The 24206-nt window shown below is 42.5% G+C and overlaps 1 long non-coding RNA gene, 1 other non-coding gene and 1 pseudogene across 8 annotated transcripts in view; 2 read left to right on the top strand and 1 right to left on the bottom strand.

The window, feature by feature from the left end:
- Positions 1-6878: 6878 nt before the first annotated feature.
- LOC144339661 (uncharacterized) overlaps positions 6879-24206 on the top strand; it is a 44536-nt gene continuing 27208 nt past the window's right edge. For 4 of the 6 annotated variants that reach the window (XR_013414924.1, XR_013414927.1, XR_013414928.1 and 1 more), the window contains exons 1-3: positions 6892-7022; positions 8141-8450; positions 23827-23974. This is a non-coding gene — a long non-coding RNA (uncharacterized LOC144339661). Of the gene's footprint in view, positions 7023-8140; positions 8451-23826; positions 23975-24206 lie in introns of all 6 variants that reach the window. The other 2 variants (XR_013414926.1, XR_013414925.1) reach the window with 1 other exon arrangement.
- MIR802 (microRNA mir-802) lies at positions 8228-8321 on the top strand. The gene has a single exon (NR_032690.1). It is a non-coding gene; the product is annotated as a microRNA mir-802 (primary transcript).
- Positions 8445-17816, bottom strand: LOC144339660 (small ribosomal subunit protein uS10 pseudogene; annotated as a pseudogene). The gene has a single exon (XR_013414922.1). The product of XR_013414922.1 is annotated as a small ribosomal subunit protein uS10 pseudogene (transcript).

Here is a 24206-nt window from a genome sequence, read left to right as displayed (position 1 = left end):
GTAAGGCATGACAGAAACCAAGGAGTGAGTACAGAAGGGAGTGGTCAACAAAGACATTCATCGGGACAGCAATTAAGACTCAGAGAGGCCGGGCATGGTGGCTCACACCTGTTATCCCAGCACTTTGGAAGCTGAGGCAGGTGGCTCACCTGAGGTCAGGACTTCAAGACCAAACTGGCCAACACAGTGAAACCCTGTCTCTACTAAAAATACAAAAATTAGCCGAGCATGGTGGCATGCACGTAGTCACAGCTACTCAGGGGGCTGAGACCGGAGAATGGCTTGAACCCCGGAGGCAGAGCTTGCAGTGAGCCGAGAATGCGCCACTGCACTCCAGCCTGGGTGACAGAGTGAGCCTCCGTCTCAAAAAAAAAAAAAAAAAAGACTCAGAGATAGCCAGCTGTGGCTCCAGCCTTTCATCTAACACCATGCTTGGCTAACACTACCCTCCCTACCTTTCCTCCTCCCTCCTTCTCCCCAGACAAAAGCTTCTCCTTCTTGGCTGCACACCTTTACCAGACTTCCTGATATTCTGGCCTAAGCTGTGTCTCTGTGCTTTCCTAAGTGTAAAAGTTTCTTATGGCTGCTGCACCAAATTACCACAAAGTTAGTTACTTAAAACAATACAAATTTATTGTAGTATGGTTTCAGAACCAGAAGTCTGAAATGGGTCTCGCTGGGCTAAAATCATATTGTCATCAGGGCTGCATTCCTTTCAGGAGGCTTTAGGGGAGTCCCTATTTCCTTGCCTCTTCTAGCTTCTAAAGGCTACCTGCATTCCTTGGCTTGTGGTCTCTTCTTCCATCTGCAGTGCCGGCAGCGGGGCATCTTCACATGTGTCTCTCTAACACTGACCTTCTTCTTCCACTTATGAGGGGCCCTATGACGACTTCCATCTGCCACTTTAATTCCCCCCTTCCTATGTAACATAAAACCGATTCTAGGATTAGGATGTGGACATCTTTTCAGAAGGCAGGAGGGAGCATTATTCCGCCAACCATACTAAGCGAGACAAATTCCTTCCTACAAGGAATTCCAGTGACAATTGTTATGAGAATAAGGTGTTTATGTCATGACATAAGGACTGAACGTTTCCACTGGGGTTTTGTTTGTCGTTATTGTTTTTGTTTTGGTTTGGCTTTTTGAAACAGGGTCTCGCTCTGTCATCCAGGCTGGAGTGCAGTGGTGCGAATTTGGCTCACTGAAACCTCTGCCTCCCGGGATCAAGTGATCCTCCACCTCAGCCTCCCGAGTACCTGGGCTACAGATGCACACCACCACGCCTGGCTAATTTTTGTATTTTTTCTAGAGATGGGGTTTCACTATGTTGCCCAGGCTGGTCTTGAACTCCTGGGCTCAAGTGATCCACCCATCTCGGCCTCCCAAAGTGCTGGGATTACAGGTGTGAGCCTACTGGGGTTTTTGACCAAAAACAGAACCTGAGTAAGGACAGTTTGGAATTCAGTGAGCCAAAACATGAAGGAAGAATCAGTGAATGAGCAAGTAAATACAGACAATACGTGTAAGTGTGTCAACTGTTCAACTGTTTTTAGGGAAGTACACAGGTTATTAATCTTAGAGAGTAGAGCAAGCACCAGGGAGGGGTGAGCGCATTTGATTAAAGCCTTAATTATAGATTGTGCAATCTCCATGTCCAAGGAATCAAAACTCCTAGCTTCATGGATCCTCTTCCCAGTCCACTTGCCAATCAGCTTTCTGGAGCAATCTGGCACAGGAAGGAGTGGGAGAGTAATAAGCAGCCCAGATCCCCCTGCTAGCTAGACTGCACAGTCCCCAGAGGGTCCTTCCAGGGAGTTGGGTCTCCATAGAGTACTCCCAAATCAATCAACTCCCTTTAGCCAATCTCAGTGCTGAGCCCCGTGGTACAGCACCCTTGGGATCCAACCTATGCATACTCTCCAAGCCCTGCTGGTTCATGCTACCTGGGTTTTACAGTGCTTTACCTTCAATTTGGGGCCCAGCACAGCATCCACTGGGGCATGCTGTGCTATAACCATAGTGATAGGTCTAAGGGCCAAAAGGGGTGGGGTAAGCACAGACTAAGGAGACGATTCTCATTACCTTGCAGAGGAGAGGTCTCTGTACTATCGCCAGGCTAGAAGGAAGTTCTGGCTCTTCCCAGGAGGTGTGGGCTCCTTTTGCAACTTAGAGGGTTCAGGAGGACCCAGGGATTCAAGATTTTAATGGCATCAACACAGATTCCTCTACCCGAGCAGAGCTGGGGATGAGGTGAGGTGAGGGAGGCATCTAGGGGACAAAATTTCAGGACTCATATACTCCCTGAACATGCATGGACCTGAGAGTGAACACTTCAACACCTCCTTAAATTTTGCATCATGGGCCCCTTGCTTGCCTCACGCTAGCTGCTGCCTTGCATCTAAGTGCCAGGTCCCAGTCTCTTCTAACCAGGAACCGGACTTTGGCACAGAAAATTGACCTTGCATGGTATTTAACCTACTTTAGCAGGGACCCCAGAAGACTGCATAAATTGGCTATTAGGATGGAGCCTCAAAGCATGAGAAAAGTGCTGTCTGAACTTAGTGAGGTTCCGATGCCAGAGTCGCTGGGAGCAACTGCAGGGAACAAGCTGGAGAGGAGATATGACAGAAGACACCCAGAAAACCCACCAGATCATCACATTCCATGGGAAGTCCCCTGCAGAAACTGTCTGGATCCTGGAGGACGATGGTAGACCACTCAAACTCAACTAAGCAGCAGCCATTTTTTCCTTCAATTCCTGACATGATATCTTTGTTGGAGAGATGAATAATGTCTCAGGTACATTCTACACAGCCATTGATTTGGTGAAGCCATTCCTTTCTAATTCCATCAAAAAAGAAGATCAGAAGCTATTTGCAATGAAATAGAAAGAATAAAAAATATTTCTTTACAGTTTTGCCCCAAGGACTATGTTACCTCTTTCACCATTGGTCATATTATAGTCTGTGGAGATCTGGACATCCCTACATCTGGGCGTTCCATAGAACGTCACATGGATATGCACTACAGATGACATCATTCTGTAGTGCAGGCCAAATGAGCAAGAATTGACTAGTACAAGTCAGACACATATGTTCCAGAGGATGAGAGATAAAAGCCTATGAAGATTCAGAGGCTTGCTACATCAATAAAATGTTTAGGAGTCCAACGGTCAAGGGGTATGCCAGGGCACTGCATCCAAAATAAAGGATCAAATATTTTATCTTACATCTCCCACTATGAAGAAGAAAGCCCAAAGGTGAACTCAAGGACCAACTTATAATATTCTCCACTAGCAATGATCATTGTACCATGAGCAGGAGAGGGGATTACCAACAGTGCTAGGTTTTCTGTATAAATAAACATTTGTTGAGGCTCTCCAAAGAACATTAGCAACAAGAAAGAACATAAAACACAAAACTTAATCAAATTTCCAAGCTAGTACATCAGTTAGCTATTCCTGCATAACAAACCTAAAACTTAAGCCACTAAAACTTAGTGGCTTAAGGCAACTACCATTTGCTTAGCTCATGATTCAGTCAGCAACTTGATCTGGGCTCATTTGGATGGGTACCATGATTTTGCCTGGGCTCATTCCTACATCTTTGCTCAGTTGAGGAGTCAGCTAAGGATTGGCTCGTTTGGGGTGGCCTCAGCTAGAACATCTTACCTTTGCTTTATGTGTCTGCTCATCCCCAGCAAGCTACTCTGTCTTGTCTTATTCATAAGATATCTGGGCAGGGTTCTAAGAAAGAATAGCCACATGTAAGACCTCTTGAGTTCTCACGCTAGGCCCAGAAAGGGCACACCATGACTTCTGCTGAATTCTATTGGCCAATGCAAGTCACAGGCCAGTAACAGATTCAAAGGTAGAGGAAATAGACTCCACCTCTTGAAGGAAGAGTTGCAAAGTCACATTACAAGGAACATGGATACAGGGGAAAGTGAAGAGTTGTGGCAGTTTTTGCAGTCTATTAATCTGCTGGATTCTGTATGAATTAACATTTATGGGAGCTTCCAAAGAGGAGCAGCCCCTAAGAGGGTGAGAGAAGTAAGAGCCGGATCAAATTTCTGGACCAGTCTTTTCAAGGCAAGAGTCAGACATTTCTAAATAGATTTGATGACCCTCCTTAGAAATGCAGCAGGACAATGTGGCCCCAGTCAAGCCCTGATCTCTCTCTGTATTCAATCCTACCCTCTGAAGTGACCTCTGTATGTCCCCTGTCCTCTTTTATAGTCAACTTAGAATTGACTCTATCACTTCTGCCTTCAGAACAGAGCAAATTTGTAAACGTACTGAAAAAGGTGGACAATATGTTCAAGAAAATAGGAACAAATGTCTATAATCTGCTTGTCACCCTCCTGCATGATTTTTAATGACATTCTTTGCTTCAAAGGAAAATAAAAATAAGGAAGTAATCTGACATATAAACTGCACTTAAATGCCAGTAAGTCTTCACACACAAAGAAAGAAACAATAAGGAAAGAGAAAACCCTAAAAATATGGAGGTGGGGAGCCAAATGCAGCATATGTTTTTGAGAATCTAATCTTTCCAGCGAATCTCCCAGACAGCTGTCAGAGTGAGCTCGGTGGTGGGGTGGATGAAGTGATAAGACGTGGTACTGTGTAAAGCTCCACCCTAGGCTTCATCATTGGAATGTCAGCCATCACCCTTCTCCTTTGCAAATTGGCATTTCATGAAACAAAGCACAATTTCTCAAATCCCAAATCCTATTTTTACTTCTATTTGCCAAGTTATTTTCTCTGCTCTTACTTTTTCTGATTTTCCTTTGTCTACTCTGTTTTCTTTTTTTTTTTTTTTCTTTTTCCTTCCTCATTAAGGAACAAGGATTTTCAAGCTTTGCTTCCTTATCAAGCTATGAGTCCAAAGAATCAGACCTTTCGGTTTCCCTTTTCCATTTTAAGATATGATGAGTCAAGTAGATTTGTAAGGTAGCAGAGGTGCCATGTAACACAATCATGGCTCCAAGAACAGGAATTTGGAAGAAAAAAAGGAAGTAATAAGGCTTCTCCCTGTTCCAATCCCTTTAAAATGCAGATTTAAGAAAAGGTGCTAGGGAGTCAGACAGGAGGAACTAAAAGAGCTTTTTGATTTCAAATTCTGAGCTCAGAGCTTGAAGAGAATTTAGAGACCTTCTAGCTGCAAATCAATCTGATCTCTCTAAATTTAAGCACATCCCTTCCTGGGCTCAAGGAAACATTGTCCACAAGAGCACCTACCCTGAGGACAAGTCTTGTATAGGGATCAATAAGATACTCTAAATCGAACTTGCCCTAATGAGCTTTATCTATTTTTAAAAAGACCAAACAATGGGAGGCAGCATAGCATGGTGGTTAAGAGCACAGACCCAAGACATCATGGGTTTCAATCCTGGCTCTACCAGTGTTATGGGTTGAATGTGTTCTGAACCTCCAAAACCCACATGTTGAAGTCCTAATCCCTAGGACCTCAGAATATGACATTATTTGGAGATAGGGTCTTTACAGAGGGTAATCAAATAAAAATAAGGTGATTAGGGTGGGCCCTAATGCAATATAACTGATGTTCTTATATTAAAAAAAAGGAATTTGGACACATAAACAACAAGCACACTAGGAGACTGCCCTGTGAAGATAAAGACAGAGATTGGGGTGATGTGTCTAAAAGCCAAGGAATGTGAAAGATTGCAGCAACTCCCAGAAGCTGGGGGAGAGTCAGGAACAGATCCTACCTCACAGCCTCAGAAGGAACCACTCCTGCTGACCCCTTGATCTTGGGCTTCTGGCCTCCAGAGCTGTCAGAGAATAAATTTCCATTGTTTAAAGCACCTAGTCTGTGCTACTTTGTCTGGGCAGCCCTGGCGAGGTCACACAGCCTGTCACCATCTATCTGTGTGACTCTGGCATGGTTTCTCCTTGCCCTGTAACATGTAGATGACAATAAATGTCTAAGTCAGAGGGTCGTTAGGAACACTAATTAAATAAATTAACGTGCAAATGTTTCAAATAGAAGTTGACACAAAGAAAGAGGTATATGAATGGATCAGTCCCTTCTCACACTACTATAAGGACATACCAGAGACTAGGTAATTTAGAAAGGAAAGAGGTTTATTTGACTCACAGTTCCGCAGGGCTGGGGAGGCCTCGGGAAACTTACAATCATGGTGGAAAGGGAAGCACGCATGTCCTTTTTTAAATGGCAGTAGCAAAGAGAAGTGCAGAGCAAAAGGGGGAAAAGCCCCTTATAAAATCATCAGATCTCACGAGAACTCACTCACTATTACAAGAACAGCAGCATGGGGATAACCACCCCCATGAGTCAATTACCTCCCACCAGGTCCCTCCCATGCATGACATGTGGGGATTATGGGAACTACAATTCAAGATGAGATGTGGGTGGGGACACAGACAAACCATATCAATGAATCTTTGTTAAATAAAAAAAAATTAAAACCAACATCTGCATGAGTCATTATAGGTATTATTAATTAATGAATTTGCTTGACTCTTCAGTCAGTGTGGTATTAGAGGGAAAATAAGAAATCCTTTGGAAAGCCAAAATGCCATTGCTTATTCCAAGCATTGTCTACAAATTGTTATAATCAGAGTTATGTTGTTTTCTTTGTTTTTGTTTAAATCATTTGGATCTGGCAGTGCCAGATTTAGGTTTCTAATAAATCATTAATCTATGAGTTAATAATTCATGTTAATTGGTGGCATAAGCCACTTTCTCTGGCAAATGTGAGCAAAGGCCACAACTTTTTAACAGCAAGGGTGAAACCTTTTCTGAGTTTTTTTTCCCTCCCCCATGGTCTATCAAGGAAATACTAAGATATGAAAGAAAAATTTTAACCAGGGCTGGGAAAGCAAGATAATTCCAAGGATAAAAGTGTAGACTGTCAGCCATACTTCCTAGCCAAGCACTGCCTCCATAGCCTGCTGAAGGAAAAGGAGGTCTCCAGGGAATTCAGGGGGACTCCAGCCCCACACAAGCCCACCCAAGAAGGATACAGCCATGCAGGTCTGTAAACCTTTGACAAGACAACTTATAATCATTAAGCATGTTGACTCATTGATCAAAAAACTTTTTTTTCAGAAAATAAAAGAAGGCATTTGAGAGATTAGCTCACCAATGGGATTTTTCACAAAGAATGATAATTTTCCTAAATTACAAGGCACAGGCTTAAGAATAGAGAACATCCATTCATACTGGGTGACAGCCACAGAATGCTAAGCAAACCCCTTCCACCATTGACTTCTTTGATTTTAATTAATGTATATATGCTCTGCCTTTTTGTTTCCAGAAAGAATTTCAGGTAATTCCTGATTGCAGGCCACAGAAGCCAAGAAATAAGACTTCTTACCCGAACTAATGTGCCTTTACTTTTCAACTCATGGATTTGCCCCTAGATCTGGGAAGCAGCCACAAGTGGCCTAGATGTTCTCAGTGTTTTATACCTTTTTTGGCCTTAATGCTTATTTGCAAGGTTCTTGTCAAGTTACAGGCTGATGTGATGAAATGACTTTTTCCCATTTGGAAAATAACATTATACTTAGTAGCTTGTTTCAGTCTTGATTAAAAGATAGATGTAAAATATGCAAAGAATGATGTCTAAAGACTTAAAGATAAAATTTACATGGAAGCCAGTAGTTTAGAGAGAATCAGTTAGCTCCTCCGGCTCTTGTTTTTCTGAAGAAAATTTGAATAGCATATGCTTTTCATTGTGCTCCTTTTCAGCCATTTACATATTGGGAAAATGTATATTTGGCAACCGGTCCTATTTTTAGGAGTCCTTGAAACTTGCCCTTTGAAAATGTTTTCATTTTTGGCACATATGTGTGTCTTAAGCAGAATGAAAACACAAAGCTAAAAAAGAAAAATATGTAGAAAAAGGAATGATTTTTCCAGCCCCATGTAGCACAATAAGAAAGCAATCATTCAGTTGTGACTTTAAAAAATGGATTCTTGCCTGGATTTTCCAATGATTTCCTTCTAAATGAGCGTTTCTCTGCAGAACTGAACTAATGTAAAGAGACAGTTTGTTCCAGTGCCAGAACTGAACCAGCAAAAAAAAGGACGGAGGCTCTATTTTCATAGGAGGAACTTAACAAAATAATACCCACTCTGTTTCTCTGCAGCCTCTTGTGTCAATTCAGAAGAAAGTGCCATATGCCCATTGCGTGACTTGAAGCGTGTTTTCCCAGCCTGACTCTTGGCCACCACTCGTTCTGTTATTTGCAATCAGTAACAAAGATTCATCCTTGTGTCCATCATGCAGCAAGGAGAATCTTTGTCACTTAGTGTAATTAATAGCTGGACCTCACAAGGGAAGGTGGGAGAAGGAAGCCGTTCATGCAAAGACCTGGATAAATTCGGAATAGGCTTTGCGAATCCTTGCTGCCTTTTGACCAATGAAGATGCCAGAGCCCCAGCAGAAGAGGAAATATGGTAAGCAAAGTGTTTTCTCTGGAGCTGTGTGTGTTATAACCCCAAGCTCTGTCACTGTAGTTCAGGAGAGCTCTCTAACTTTCCCTATCAAGCCAGATGACCATCAAGGACTCCCCTCTACGTGTATGTCCTATTTCCGTGTATTTCATCCTTCCCACTTTTCTTCCACAACACTGTCTTCACCAACCTCTAGATAGATACCACTATAGAATAAAAATCAAAAAGAGAGGCCTAATGTTTGATGAGTGCCTCCCCTAGACTATGTGGTTAAATCACTCAACAAGCTTTCAGAGAATGTGTAATGGGCCCTATTTTCAAAATGAGAGGACTGAAAAGAGGTTTGGAGAGGCCAGTGCTGAGGTTAGGCTCAGGGAACACAGATGGAAATAGCCGAATCAGGACCACATCAAGGGCACTCTAATGCCGAGATTCTTAGCTCACTTTTCCCTGTATTGTGACCTTTTCTTTCACTTTATTTTTTTTTTTAAATAGAGATGGGGTCTTGTTATGTTTCCCAGTCTGGTCTTGAACTCCTGACCTCAAGCAATCCTCCCGTCTTGACCCTCCAAAGTGCTGGGGTTGCAGGCATGAGCCACTGCACCCAGCCTCCTTAACTTTCTGAACTCCTACTTACTTATTTTTGTGACCCTACTTCTTTTTTCTTCCTCCTCCTGTACAAAAATGGCTGGATGGATTCCACTTGTCCCTGGACCTTTAAATTCCTGTCTTCCATACCTGAACAAACCCAATTTATCTCTCGAAGTTTCAGAGAGCCCCTAAATACTAATAGTTCCTCACCATCATCTCACTTGCAATCTGTGCGTCTCAGAGTTCCCTTCCCAGAGGCCATTTTTTGCCTTTAATTAGCAAATGCATAAGATTCTAGGATTCATGAGATTTTTTTCCTTCTATTTCTGCCCAAGGAGAAAGCAAACATGTACTGCTGCCTTTGCCATCCCAGGCCCATAATCTCTGTGGTCTTTCTTCACCTCTAAAAACCTCACCTCATGTATCTTTTCTTAGGCTCATCCCTCAAATATTCAGGTTATTTCCCCCAGGCTTCCTCTCACCTCTCTCCTCCTGGGTACACTGGCTAGGAGTGTCCAGCCTCGTTCATGACGGGGTCGGATCTCCTTTCCTTGCTCTGTTGCTTTCCACAGCGGAACCAGCATCCTCCCTGACTCCCTGCCACTCCTCAGGAACCACGACTCCCTGTCGCCCTCCTCTGGACAGGACTGTTTTCCATCCATCCTCCTCCCTGCTCAGACCTCCATCCATAGCAGTGTTTCTAAACCTCCAGCTCCCTCTCCCTCATCCCATCTGTGTTAGTCCATTGTCACACTGCTGATAAAGACATACCTGAAACTGGGCAATTTACAAAAGAAAGAGGTTTAATTGGACTCACAGTCCCATGTGGCTGGGGAAGCCTCACAATCATGATGGAAGGCAAAGATGAGCAAGACACATCTTACACGAATGGCAGCAGGCAAAGAGAGAGCTTGTGCAGAGAAACTCCCGTTTTTAAAACCATCAGATCTTGTAAGACTCACTCACTGTCATGAGAACAGCACAGGAAAGATCGGCCCCCATAACACAATCACCTCCCACTAGGTTCCTCCCACGATGTGTGGGAATTGTGGGTATTAAAATTCAAGACAAGATTTGGGTGGGGACACAGCCCAACCATAGCACCATCTTCTCAAGGATCCTTTTCCACACATCTCACAGGGTCTGCTCCTGTCCTAGCCAGCTGAATAGTCATCCTAGGCCTCCAAAGTATTGCCAGTCAATGTTCATAGCTCTCTTTATCCAATTTGGGAACTCATCACTGCCCCTGAAACCCAACTGCTTCATGATAGGCTGCAGCAATGACAATTTTGGAAGCCCAGCCCCTCCACGAGTTTGTTCTGATTTGGGGTGTACCCATTTGTGCTCTACCTAAGCTCCTGAGGATAGGGGCTCCTGTTAGTCTTAGTGACACTATGTATATAATAAATTATAATGCTATAAGTGGGCATTAAATTCTAATTCTTTTTTGAGACTGCGTCTTGCTCTGCTGCCAGCCTAGATAGTGCAGTGGTGCGATCTCAGCTCACTGCAATCTCCACCTCCTGGGTTCAAGCGATTCTTATGCCTCAGGTTCCCGAGTAGCTGGGATTACAGGCATGCACCACCATGCCTGGCTAATTTTTGTATTTTTAGTAGAGACGAGGTTTCACCATGTTGGCCAGGATGGTCTCAATCTCCTGACCTCGTGTTCTGCGTACCTCAGCCTCCCAAAGTGCTGGGATTACAGGCATGAGCCACCGCTCCTGGCCTAAATTCTAATTCTTTAAATATGTAGAAAGCATAGTCATTCCTTCCAAGTCCATGAAAGTGTCTTGCCTACAACATGTGTTATTTTTCAATCCAAGGTACTCTGCTGAAAGTTCAGACCAGCATGGCAAGCTGCACAAGCACAATTTAAATTCCTACCACACCACACAATTTTTGGCTGATGTGTTCCTAAGTATTTAAGTCACTGAACATTCCCTTCTTGCCACCCCAACTCCTCTCACATGACACCACCAATTTTGCCTTAAGGGAAACCTAAATGCAGATTCCTGTGACCTTGAGTGGACAAGATGGAGAGTTAGTTCCTGCTGTGATCCTATCATCCATCTGTAGAACCTAGCAGAAACTAAGCTAAAACTTAGGAGCAGTGGGAAATGAAGCAGGGTTGCTCTCAAGCCCATCTGTCTGGCCCAGACCTCTGCAAGTCCTAGGCTGAATTGCCTTCCAGATGTCCACCAAGATCAAAAATGTCACTACTTCAGACCAGATTCTTTGCTTCCTCCCCACAGGTGAAACCAGGCAGAGACTTGGGAGTTATCCCGGACTCCTTCCCTTAAATGATCCCTCCCACACGATGCAAGTCCTGTCCACCTCTTGCTGAACAGATCACCTAAAGTCACCCGAGCCTGTCCTCTGCTCTCTGTCCCCATCACATCCTCTTCAGTGTAGAATTAGGAATGGGACTGCAGTTCCTTCACTGCCTTTTACCTGCACCCTAGGAATATTTACCCTTCACCAACTCCCTGTTGCTTACACCATCAACTTGTGGAGACCTCTGGGCCTGAGAGATGGATGTGGGGGTGACTGGAACCTCAGTTATCACTCAGCCTCTTTGTCACTCACTCTGTGCCTCAGAATTCACAGCTTAACAAAGACTGACGTAGCCTTCTGGTAGACCCATAAATGGAAGCTATCAGGACCATGGCAGAAGCTGATTCATATTCCATGGGTGCATACAAGGTTTTCCAAGGCCCAGCCTCCACTGCGTTTTCATTTGTAGCAATATTGGACTGCCTGTAGGTCCCCAAACTCACTAGCCTTTGCATGTGTGCTCCCAGCACAAAGCTGCTTCCCACATCCCCTCAGCTCCATACAACTCCTCCTCGTTACTCATAAAGGAAAATCTATTTACAGATTTTGCTTGCTCAGATGCAACAGCCCCTAGGATGGCCTTCTGACTTCAACTACCTCCTCCTTATCCCTGTCTTAGTCTGCTCCAGCTGCCATAGCAAATACCACAGACTCAATCGCTTAAACATCAGATATTTATCTTCTCACAGTTCTGGAGGTCAGAAGTCTAAGAGCAGGTTCCTGGTAATGGCTCTCTTTCTGGGTTGTAAATGGCAAGTCCTCACCATGTCCTCAGGCAACCTTTCCTCAGGGCCTGCCCACACAGACGGAGATCTCTGGTGTATCTTTTTCTTCTTTTCTTTTTTAAACTGGTAACCAATTTATTAAAATACTTGACTTAAGAATCTGCAATGGTGGCTTCAACCTCAAGCTCTCGCTCAATACTGCTGGAAGTCATCCACTCAACAATCTCAGAAGGGCTGTGCGAGTCAACGGGTGGCTTGTGGATTCTCATCTGGAAACGATCCCATGTCTTAGATGTTTTCTCCTTCACCTCAAGGAGTTTTCTTGTAGTACTTCTCAAAGTCTTGGTAGGCATTCTAACTGGTCCTTTCACTTCAGGATTCTTTTCCTTTGCTCCTCTGATCAAGTCAGCACACATTTCTCTGGAGATTTTATGTGGCGGCTCATTAGTGTGATTCGAATTCAGCAAATCACCACCTCCAGCTCCATGGTTGTTTTTCTGGGATCTTTAAAAGCCATGGCCGTGGCACAGTTTCTTGACCGACTTGTTCATTGGCGAGAGTGAACAGTGGTGCAACAGGAACAAAAAGCTATTATTTTTTTCCCATAGGTTATTAGGGAACAGGTGGTAGTAAGTTACATACGTTCTTCAGTGGTGATTTGCGAGATTATGATGCACCCATCACCCAAGCGGTATACACTGCACTCAGTTTGTAGTCTTATCCCTCACCCCCTTCCCACCCTTTCCCCTTGAGTCCCCAAGGTCCATTGTGTCATTCTTACGCTTCTGCATCCTCATAGGTCAGCTCCCACTTATGAGTGAGAACATATGATGTTTGGTTTTCTACTCCTGAGTTACTTCACTTTTAGTCTATAATCTCACCCAGGTCACAGCGAATGCCACTAATTCATTCCTTTTTGTGGCTGAGTAATATTCTTTCTCTTCTTAGAAGGTCACCAATTCTATCAGAGTAGGACCCCACCCTTATGACCCATTAAACCTTAACCTCCTAAAAGCCCTACATTCAAACACAGGAAATCACAGCTTCAACACAGGAATTCTAAAGAACACAATTTGGTCCATAGCAACCCATACCCCAAATTCCCTCATAGAACAAAACACACTACCTGCATACAGAAGAAAAATGACTGTCCTTGAGTACTCTACAAATTAGTTTGTTTAGTGTTTTATTATAAAAGTTATTATTTGCAATCTATCTTACTATAATTGCACTATGTTCCATTATTATTTTTTGATAAGTAGAAATGCAATATGTTTGCACGTATGTGTTTTAATTAGTACCTTATGAAACTAGTAATAGCTGGCTATTTTTACCTAAATATGTCCATTTTGTAGAGTTAAATCTATGTATGTGTGTAGTTTATCTTTATACATTGATCAACCAGATAAACTTGTAAGTTAACTTTTATTTGCTATGTGCATTATTCGTTCCACAAAATTCTAACAAAAAAGGTTAAAAACAACCCACATGATTATGTAAACATCAAACTATACTTTATGAAACTACAGAAGTTTCACTGTTGCCATCAATCTGTGAGTCACAGCAGGAAAGTGAATTAATGGGCTGATAAGGGTCCATTTCACCTGCTTTTGAAGGAACCACACCTCTCCTCTTTCATGAATTATTAAAATCGAGAGTCAAAAGTTGCCATTCTGGAAATGGATGGATGCTGTTAGCTGTCATGTGACAAGTGAGGTTTTATTTATTTTTAACTCACAGTTCCCTCTCACATACATACTGAGAGACAGAAGAAAATGCTGGGAATCATTAAACACAACTGGTTTTATGGTGTCTAACTACATCTTCAATGTTTATTAAGACTAAAATTTAATCTTTAATCTCAATTATATTACACATCATTAATAATGTGGACCTGTATTCCAGCTCCTCATTTCTTATGAAGTCAGTCTACAAAATAATCAGATTAATTTATAGAAATTACCCAGGAAAAATGGTCTGATGACTATGGTTACAGCTCACTTGCTTAACTTATTCAGTGTTAAGCTTAATTTCCACAAGAGGTTGGAGCTACTAAGAGTTGTTTGTTAAGAAGCTGTGAAAAGAGCATACTTAGGTGTTTCCACACCAAACCAGACTGTGAGCTCCAGAAATGGGCATGAGAGGCCTTACAAGACTCTCCTCCTTTATGGCCATTTCCTAAAGCAAATATCGAAAGCCTGCATTACCCATGAGTTGAACCATCCTATGCCTACAAAATGGCCACTCAGAAGGATTACATAAAAGTTGCCATTCCTTTCTAATAGAAATGAGTTTGTGCACTGAAAGTCAGCAATTCATCCCCATTATATCCCAGAGGACTAATTTCTGCAGCTAGAGAACTGGAAAACCTCAGCATTTTTCAGGGAGTCCAGAAATGCTATCCTATAGCTCTCCCTGCACCATCCTATCCTCCTCCTTGCCCACAGCCACTGATGAGTCAGTGATAAGACTCTGTCTTCACCTCAACTTGGATTTCATTTTTACTTTCCACTCCCTTAGACTTGATGTTCTAGAACATTCCTTGCTTTTCTTTTTCTTTTCTTTCTTTTTTTTTTTTTTTTGAGAAGGAGTCTCACTTTGTCTCCCAGGCTGGAGTGCAGTGGCACAATCTCGGCTCACTGCAAACTCCGCCTCCCAGGTTCACGCCATTCTCCTGCCTCAGCCTCCCGAGCAGCTGGGACTACAGGCACCCGCCACCACGCCCGGCTAATTTTTTGTATTTCTAGTAGAGACGGGGTTTCACCGTGTTAGCCAGGATGGTCTCGATCTCCTGACCTCGTGATCCGCCCGCCTCGGCTTCCCAAAGTGCTGGGATTACAGGCGTGAGTCACCGCACCTGGCCCATTCCTTGCTTTTCAGACTACCTTCAGCTTGATCCAAGATTCAAACACCAGTTTCCCTGGTGTTTTTTAGAGACAGGGTCTCTCTATGTTGCCCAGGCTGGACTTGAACCCTAGGCCCAAGCAATCATTCCACCTAAGCTTCCCAAGTAGCTGGGACTACTGGTGACTCCATGCATTCTGAAGAAGAAACTAGCATCCTCCCCACACAGCCCATTTTCAGTCCTATTACAGTTCTACCTTTTTTATAAATGATAAACTGATAATGGCTTCAAGAAACAAGTAAACTTTGAAAGATTGCAAAGGAACCCTTTCCCTTCACCCTCCTCCATTTCCCCTCCATATATTCACCTTATTTTCCAGAGCCTGCTCTCCTCAACTACCTCACTCCAATATACCACATGTTGACTTCTGAAGAAAGCCAATGTGTGGAAGCCAATGTGTGGTAAATTGCTCATTGCTAATTAAAGTGTATTTAATTTTGCAGAGTAACAATTATAAGCAGTATTTCACACATTCTTAGCAGTCAGAGAAGCCTTCCTGCAAATGACCACCACTCTTCTCTCTGCCTCTTTTTCCCCTCCTCTCCCACCCACGCACACATCCCTTTCTGTTTATAGAATTCATAAAAGCATATAGCAAGCTGAATCTAAAAAGTCCCTGGTCCCTGCTAAAGAAGTGTGTTATAAAGAGTGGAAGAAACAGCCAAAGAAGCTATTACCAGTGAAAAGGGAGACCTCAAACCTTAATATTGTTTCCCATTTCTTTGCTCAACCCGTTGGAAGAGATTTTATGGGTTTTGTTTTTCCAGTACGGTTGGCTCTTGCAGAACATAGATATTAACTATGCAGGTTCATTTATACACAGACTCTTTTTTAGTAAAAGTTATACCGAGTGTGCCTCCTCTCCTGACTCCCCTTACACCTCCTCCATTTCTGCTGCCTCTGCCATTCTTGAGACAGCAAGGTCAACCCCTCCACTTCCTCCTCATCAGCCTACTCGACATAAACATGATGAAGATGAAGACCTTTATGATGATCCACTTCCACTCAATGAATAGTAAATGTATTTCATCCACCTTTTCCTTAATAACATTTTTTCTGTAGCTTACTTTATTGTGAGAATGCGGTATATAATATATGTGTGTGTGTGTATATGTGTGTATATATATATACACACATATATATAAAACATACAAAATATGTGCTAATTGACTGTCTGTGTTATCAGCAAGGCTTCCAGCCAACAGTAGGCTATTGGTTACGTTTTTGAAGAGCAGGCTATTGGTTAAGTTATACATGGATTTTCAACTGCATGGCGGGGGTCAGCATCCCTAACCACCACATTGTTCAAGGATCAACTATAATTTCTTTGCTGTGCCCAAATTTGAGAGGTACTTAAAACTGCTGATAGAATTTTTCCTGTGTAAAAATAGGTGGCATTTGTCTGAGAAAACCCAAACCTGGGAAAGCACAGATTCAATCTGAATTCCAAAAGGGTGTGCTTTCCCATCTGTACACTGAAAGATTTCCCTGTAATTTCATTTGCTGGTGCCTGCACATTTTTCAAAGTAAACTTGAGGAAGGAAGAGAACACTTGTCCTTGAGAAGTTTATAGCAACAGAAGCACCAGAATAGAAACTTTAGATAACTTAGAAAAATTAAACACCTCTAAACAGCACCCCAAAAAGGTTAACCATCTTTAAGAGTTAAAGTTTTTAAGAACAAAGGCCAGAGGTACATGAACCTTCCCTGACTCACCTGGGCTTTGGCAGGAAATAAGCAAAGTGCTGATGCCCGACGTAGCCATGACCTGGGGAAGGTATTGTTTCACATGATCCTGTTCCTGAGTGCTTAGGCAAGGCTCGACCAGCCTGAGTCTCACTCTGGTTCCCACCACACCTTGTTTATTATGTCACAAAACTTTCATGAAGTTAAGCCAGGCATAACGGGGCTCATCTGACTACAGCTATAAGCCTCCAGAAGAGCGCTGGCACTAAGACAGACATTTGTCGAAGGGCGACTACCTCTCTCCTTGCCATTCAATTATGTCCTGTTTATTATGAATTTTATTTGATTCCTCCATCAGAATTTCCTTTCCAATTATGGATAGTGAAAAGATATCTTATCAAACATCAGATCCAGGGCATTCGGACTTTCATGTGTCCAGAAGACAAACCCCTCGTGTTGCCTTTAAAATACCTCTTGGCCAGGCATGGTGGCTCACACCTGTAATCCCAGAGCTTTGGGAGGCAAAGGTGGGCAGATCACCTGAGGTCAGGAGTACAAGACCAGCCTGGCCAACTTGGTGAAACCCCATCTCTACTAAAAATACAAAAATTAGTCAGGCATGGTGGCAGGTGCCTGTAATCCCAGCTACTCGGGAGGCTGAGGCAGGGAGAATCACTTGAACCCTGGAGGTGGAGGGTGCAGTGAGCCGAGATCACGCCATTACACTCCAGCCTGGGCAAGAAGAGTAAGACTCCATCTAAAATAAATAAATAAAAAAAATACCTCTCAAATATCTCACCTTTGCCTATTTTTATTGTTTCAGGAGCTATGTATATAGTAATGCCACTCTCCAAAGACATCTTCAAAGATGTAGCATCATTAATTCAATGTGTTTTTTCAAAAAAAAAAAAACTTTCGAGTCAACATAACTTTTTCTCTGACCACTTTGTTCCTTGATGTTCTTACCTCTACCTGGTGTCAAACCTGTCTGTGAGCACAGTTAGATAGGGCTTCTCACTGTTCTCTGGGTGCATAAAATCCGTCTCCCTCCCTGTCTTCTCTCCCTCTCCCTATGCCTTTCTCGGGTTCTCCCTTTTCCTGCCTACCTCATCTCTACCCTTCCTCCTTCCAGAAGCTCTCAAATATAAATTGAGAAAGAAGAAAACTTCCCAAACAAAACTATACAAGCAAATCCATCCGGCATAGCATCTGTCACTCTGTATGAAAATCATTAGGTAAGTGTGACCTGAGAGAATTAAAGAAAATAAATAGTAGCAACTAGAAACCAATGCACCTGGTATAGCTAATAAATAAAGAAAATATGAGATTTTTAGTGGAAGGAGTTAAATAAGACCACTGAAAGTTGATGTGATAGGGACCACATCAGGACTACCCACCTTTAAAATAAACTAATCCTGCACTTTTGGAAATCAAAACTACAGCTGGCAGTATCCAGTTCACATCACTGTGCTGAGTGCCTACCAAAATGAGGTTTTGTGTTCCCATGTATATCGCAGCACCACGCACAACGGCAAAGATATGGAACTACCCTAAGTGTCCAGCAACAGATGAATGGATAAAGAAATGGTGGTATATGTACAAAGTGGAATACTAGGCCATTAAGAAGAATAAAATCCTGTCATTTGCAGTAACATGGATGGAACTGGAAGTCATTATGTTAAGTGAAATAACCCAGGCACAGAAAGACAAATATTGCATGTTTTCACTCATAGGTGGGAGCTAAGAAAAGGTGAGCACATGGAGGTAGAGAGTGGAATGATAGATACCAGAAACTGGGAAGGGTGTGTGGGTGGGAGGCGGGGGCATGAAGAGGGGTAGGTTAATGGGTACAAACATACAGTTAGATGGAAGGAACAAGTGCTAGTGTTCCATAGCAGAGTAGGGTGACTATAGTTAACAATAGTATATTGCATATTTCAAAATAACTAGAAGGGAGAACTGAAAATGTTCCCAACACACAGAAATGAGAAATACTTGGGTGATGAATACACTAAAAACCCCGACTTGATCATTTCACATTTATGCATGTCATAAAATTGCACATGCACCCCCTAAATATGTACAAATATAATATATTGATAAAATAAAATGACTGCCATGTTACACACTGGGGTTGGAGGGCTAAATCAGAAGTGACCTCTGCCCCAAGGAGTGAATCAGACTAAGGATTCCCCTACAAGTTGGTCAGTGTGATGACAGGTGTGTAGGAAGAACAGAGGACTAGACTTCAATGTCCTGGGGACAGGGATGGGATCTGGCATATGTAAGAGGAAACAGCCAACCTCAGGTGTAAGCAGAGTAGAAGACAAGAAAGAAATAATCAGCAGAAGGTTTGCCGAGATATCACGGGGGGAGTATGTGAATAGAACAAAGGCCGGGGGAAGGTGTGGAAGGAAGAGTCTGGCCATGCAAGAAGCACGGAGCAGGTGAACTTTCACCTGCAGACTGTTCTAGAAAGCAGCACATCTGATGCATTCTTCACTCTCCTTGGTGATAACTTCCTCTATCCGAATGTAGAGGAGACTATGAGAAATGCTACCTAGGATGAAGTTCTGATTAACCAAGAAAAACCATCTCTGGGAGAGTAGAAGTAGCAGAAATACAGAAGAAAGCTTCTGCATCACCTTGGAGTTTCACAGCCAGACAGGAGAGTGAATTTGAAAAAAAAACTAAAAAAAAAGTCAGAAAAAAAAATTATGACCAGGCATGGTGGCTCACACTTGTAACCCCAGAACTTTGGGAGGCCGAGGCAGGCAGGCAGATCACTTGAGATCAGGAATTGGATACCAGCCTGGCCAACCATGGTGAAATGCCCCCTCTACTAAAAATACAAAAATTAGCTGGGTGTCGTGGCATGCACTTAGCTCCTCGGGAGGCTAAGGCATGAGAGTTACTTGAACCTGGGAGGCAGAGGTTGCAGTGAGCTGAGATCACGCCACTGCACTCCAGCCTGAGCAAGAGTAAGACTCCCTCTCATAAAAAAAAATAAAATAAAATAAAATAAAATAAAAAACCTAAGGCCAAGTACGGTGGCTCATGCCTGTAATCCCAGCACTTTGGGAGGCCAAGGTGGGTAGATCACAAGGTCAGGAGATCAAGACCATTCTGGCTAACACAGTGAAACCCCGTCTCTACTAAAAATTAAAAAAAATTAGCCAGGCGTGGTGGTGGGCACCTGTAATCCTAGCTACTCAGGAGGCTAAGGCAGGAGAATGGCATGAACCCAGGGGCGGAGCTTGCAGTGAGTGGAGATCATGCCACTGCATTCCAGCCTGGGTGACAGAGCAAGACTGTCTCAAAGAAAACCAAAAAAATTACAGAGACTTCCATGGGCAAAGTCATGAGAAAAGAAGACAATTGAAGAGGAATTCAAGGCTCTAGAAAAGTAAAATTGGTTGTAGTGATCCAGTCAGAAATGATGCCTGTATGACTACTTAAAAACATCTTTCATTAAAAACATTTTAGAAATTATCAATAGAAAAAGTTATAAAAATGAGATTAAAATCACTCATAATTTCATTAACCAGAAATAATTTTTTCTGCAATAAATATAATTAAATTAGAAAATAGTATAAACAGTACATCCTACTTTTCTTTCACTTAATGCAAGAGTATCTGCCATCAATGTAGCTTTCTTTCAAAAATGTGACTTTTCAAAAAAATAACAGATCCTGGCGAGGTTGTGGAGAAAAGGGAAACTTATACACTGTTGTTGGTAAATTAAATTAGTTCAACCATTGTAGAAAGCAGTATGGCGATTCCGCAAAGAGCTAAAAGTGAAACTACCATTCAACCCAGAAACCCCATTACTGGGAATACACCCAGAGGAATATAAAGCATTCCACCATAAAGACACATGCATGCCAATGTTCACCGCAGCACTGTTCACAATAGCAAACATGGAATCAACCTAAATGCCCATCAATAACAGACTGGATAAAGAAAATGCATTACATATCCACCATGGAATATTATGCAGCCATAAAGAAGAATAAGATCAAGGATGGAGCCGGAGGCTATTATCCTTAGCAAACCAACACAGAAACAGAAAAGCAAATACTGCATGTTCCCACTTATAAGTGGGAGCTAAATGATAAGAACTTGTGAACATAGAGAAGGAAACAACAGACACTGGAGTCTACTTGATGGGGAGGGGATGAGGAGGAAGAGGAGCAGAAAAGATAACTATTGGGTATTGGGCTTAATACCTGGGTGACATAATAATATGTACAACAAATCCCCATGACACATGTTTACCTATGTAACAAACCTTCACATGTGCCCCCAAACCTAAAATAAAAATTAAAAAAAAAGAAAATGTGTCTTTTCATAGCTGTGAATGGTGTCCACTGAATGGATGTTAGACAATGATTTTAGCACTTCCTTATTGCTGGAAAGAGGTTATTAATAATTTATTGACATGATAAATAACACCATGATGAACATCTTCAAGACCTTTGCTATTCCTTCACAACAGGGTGGGCTCCTCCTTGGCTCCTATGTGAATATGGATTGCCGACGTTCTTACCTGGACTGCTGTGAAAATATTCCTGGCTAGCTAAGGCACTTGTCTACGGAAAATACTACAGAGCTTACTTTTCAGTTATCCTTGATAATAGAGGGAAAAGGAGATGAAAACAGGCGCTATTTCATCTACTTTTGGCTTGGCCTAAAAATGCATGGGAACAGTTCCAGAGAATTTCCAGACACCGTGGGTGGCTTTGAGGGGCTATTTTTACAATAACTAATTTTGTTCATTTTCCTTTGTGCCAATCAGAAATTCGGCCAATGGATCTTCCCCCACCCTCCTCATTCTAGTCTCTATAAAACATATTACTTTTTCTTTATACATACCACACACAGGGGAAGGGAGAAATACACAAGAGATAGAAATGCAACTAACTTTGTCCAGGCCCTGCAAGTTGTTCATGAAATTACAAAGGCAAGGGAAAGAATCAAAACACTGTTGGAAGAGAAGCCAGAACTCTGAGCTGAAGCATTGGCTTGTGTGTTACAGCAGAAGCCTGCATGTGGTCGATGGTTAGAGAAGACAGTAGCCATGGGGTCAAGAGGACAGATGGGCATGGGCAATCCAGGAAGCCAAGCCTGCTGTCAGTGGCCTATGGAGAAGCTGAGACTCTTTTTGTCCACAGTTGAATAAATTTGCTGTTAGAAGAAACTCCTCTGAGGCAGCTTGAGGCCTTCATGAAAAATGCCGCCTAACCTCTAAGGAATAATGTCTATGATGGTTCTCACGAAATCTGCAATGAATTGTTGAGCATCCCTAAAGGCTGGTGTCCTGCACCGCCTGCCAAAGGTAAAGCCAGTGGACATGTGTATCTCAGAAATCTCAGAAACAGCTGATTCTTTAGAGCCTTGTTCAAATGAAAATACTCCCAGAGGTCTTGCAAATAGGCTGCATTGCTCACCACTCAGACGGGAGCCTTCCATGAGCAAAGGACAGACACAGCTTCACAATGGCTCCAGCTGCGAGGAACTGCATTTTTCTGAGAGCCAGATGTGTTTCTCCAGATAACACATTGTCCTCCCTACTGGAAGCTCCAGAGAACTCCAGGAGAAGAAGGAAGAAGAGGCTTTAAAAATATCTAGCCATGCAGTGAGTCACCAAGCAGCTCTTCACCTTGTTGTTCTCTTTCCCAATGTCAGTTAGGTCACCTCTGAACAGAAGAACACCCACTGGGGGCCCATGGAGGAGACAGTGTCCCGGGGAGCACAAGTAGGCTGCTGGCTGCAGCCAGGGAAGAGGAGGGCAGTGAAATGAACAGGCTCAAGTAGCAGCCTGCTCTTGGCAGGAGTTGCTGCTAATTTTCCTTGGCTGGCTCTGACTACCTGTCTGAAAGCAATGCAATGCAGGAAGGAAATTTTTCAAGAGATTAAACTATTATTGTTTCCTGTGTGGCTGTCTTCGCTGGTGTATGAAAAAAAAAAAAAAAGGCTTTAAGGGCACTTGAAAAGAGATTTGTCTGAATAGCAGGGTAGTTGTGATTCATCCCCCACCTCCAGTCGGGATTTGGCCAATTTCCTCAGGAAAGTGGTTGATTAGGACCCATAGATTTATCCGTGGCCTAAATATAAGATGTCATAAAGGTGATTAATGATAAGCTCACCATCAGAGGGAGTTAAGAATTTATAAAAGCTATTTTTAACGGGTTGGAAGGGGAAAACCTCATTTGTCCTGTTGCCAACATGTTTCAATAGTTAAAAACCTCTTTGTAGGCCCTGATAATTCATGCTACCAACTGTTAAAGGTCGTTGTATTTTCGGATTTTACAAGTTTGTTTGAAAAATTGATTCACTGTGTTTGGCTGTTTATATAAAAGCAATGAGGGGAAAGGAAAAGACCACGTTATTTCCACCACGATTAGCAATTGCTGCACGTGGTGACACTTTAGTACAAGAGCCTTGTTTCTTCTTTCCACCCTGCCTCAGGGGAGAAAAGGGGCCTTTCTGTTTATGCTCCTACCACATAAATGGCAATTGATAGAGGGTGTCCCGAGATAGTTTTCAGAGCCCAAAAAAAATTAACCTGAGGTTCCCAAATCAGGGAAAATTGCAGTAGTTCAAAAAATGGAAGATGGCACTGATGGCTCCTAGCAGTGTCTAGTGTCGTTCCTTTGGGTCTCATCACCCAGAGATGCTCCAAAATGTTACTTTATTCGGATGGTAATTCCATAAACAAAGCCTCCCTTTAAAACATGACATCTTCTTCCCAGTTACAATGTGTTTAAATCATCTTTGTTTATAGGAACATATCTGATCCACCTCTTCATAGGAAAGCTGAATTTCCTATAAAGCACCCACCAAATAAATTATCTAAAATGAGCATTTAACATTGGCAGAAGAATGTGGTCACACACTAATGAATAGTTGTTGAATACAAAAGGTTGCCACTGATGTCTAGATATTTGGATGTTTCATGGATGGCAGAAACATAAAGTCCATTCTTCAATGTGTATGGCATGGGGTGGGATGTGGGGAAGGGCTAATTATTGAAATATAATCAATTGCTATCAACAATTTTGAGTTACTGGCAAAAACAGATAAAATACTTTTTTTTTCTTTTTCTTTTCTTTTTTTTTTTTTTTTTTTAAAGAAACAGGGTTCTGCTCCACCTCCCAGGCTGGAGTGCAGTGGTGCAATCATCACTCACTGCAGCCTCAAACTCCTGGGCTCAAGTGATCCTTTCACCTTGGCCTCCCAAAGTGCTGAGATTACAGGCATGAGCCACCATGCTAGCCAAGGTAAGATTCTTGCAATACTTTGATTTATTTTTTTTTTATTCTTGCAATACTTTGATTTATTTCTTGCAATACTTTGATTTATTTTTATTTTGAAAGATGACCCCAATCAACATGATGCAGTACAGGGTATTCCTTGATTCATTCATAAATATTATAGGACATGCTAATGTGCCAAGTATACTCAGGGACTAGAGAGGCAAATATGAGTAAGATTTCAATGAGCTCCACAGGA

Source organism: Macaca mulatta, chromosome 3 (genome assembly GCF_049350105.2).
Source record: "Macaca mulatta isolate MMU2019108-1 chromosome 3, T2T-MMU8v2.0, whole genome shotgun sequence".
Lineage (NCBI taxonomy): Eukaryota > Metazoa > Chordata > Mammalia > Primates > Cercopithecidae > Macaca > Macaca mulatta.
This window is presented reverse-complemented; position numbering and strand designations above follow the sequence as displayed.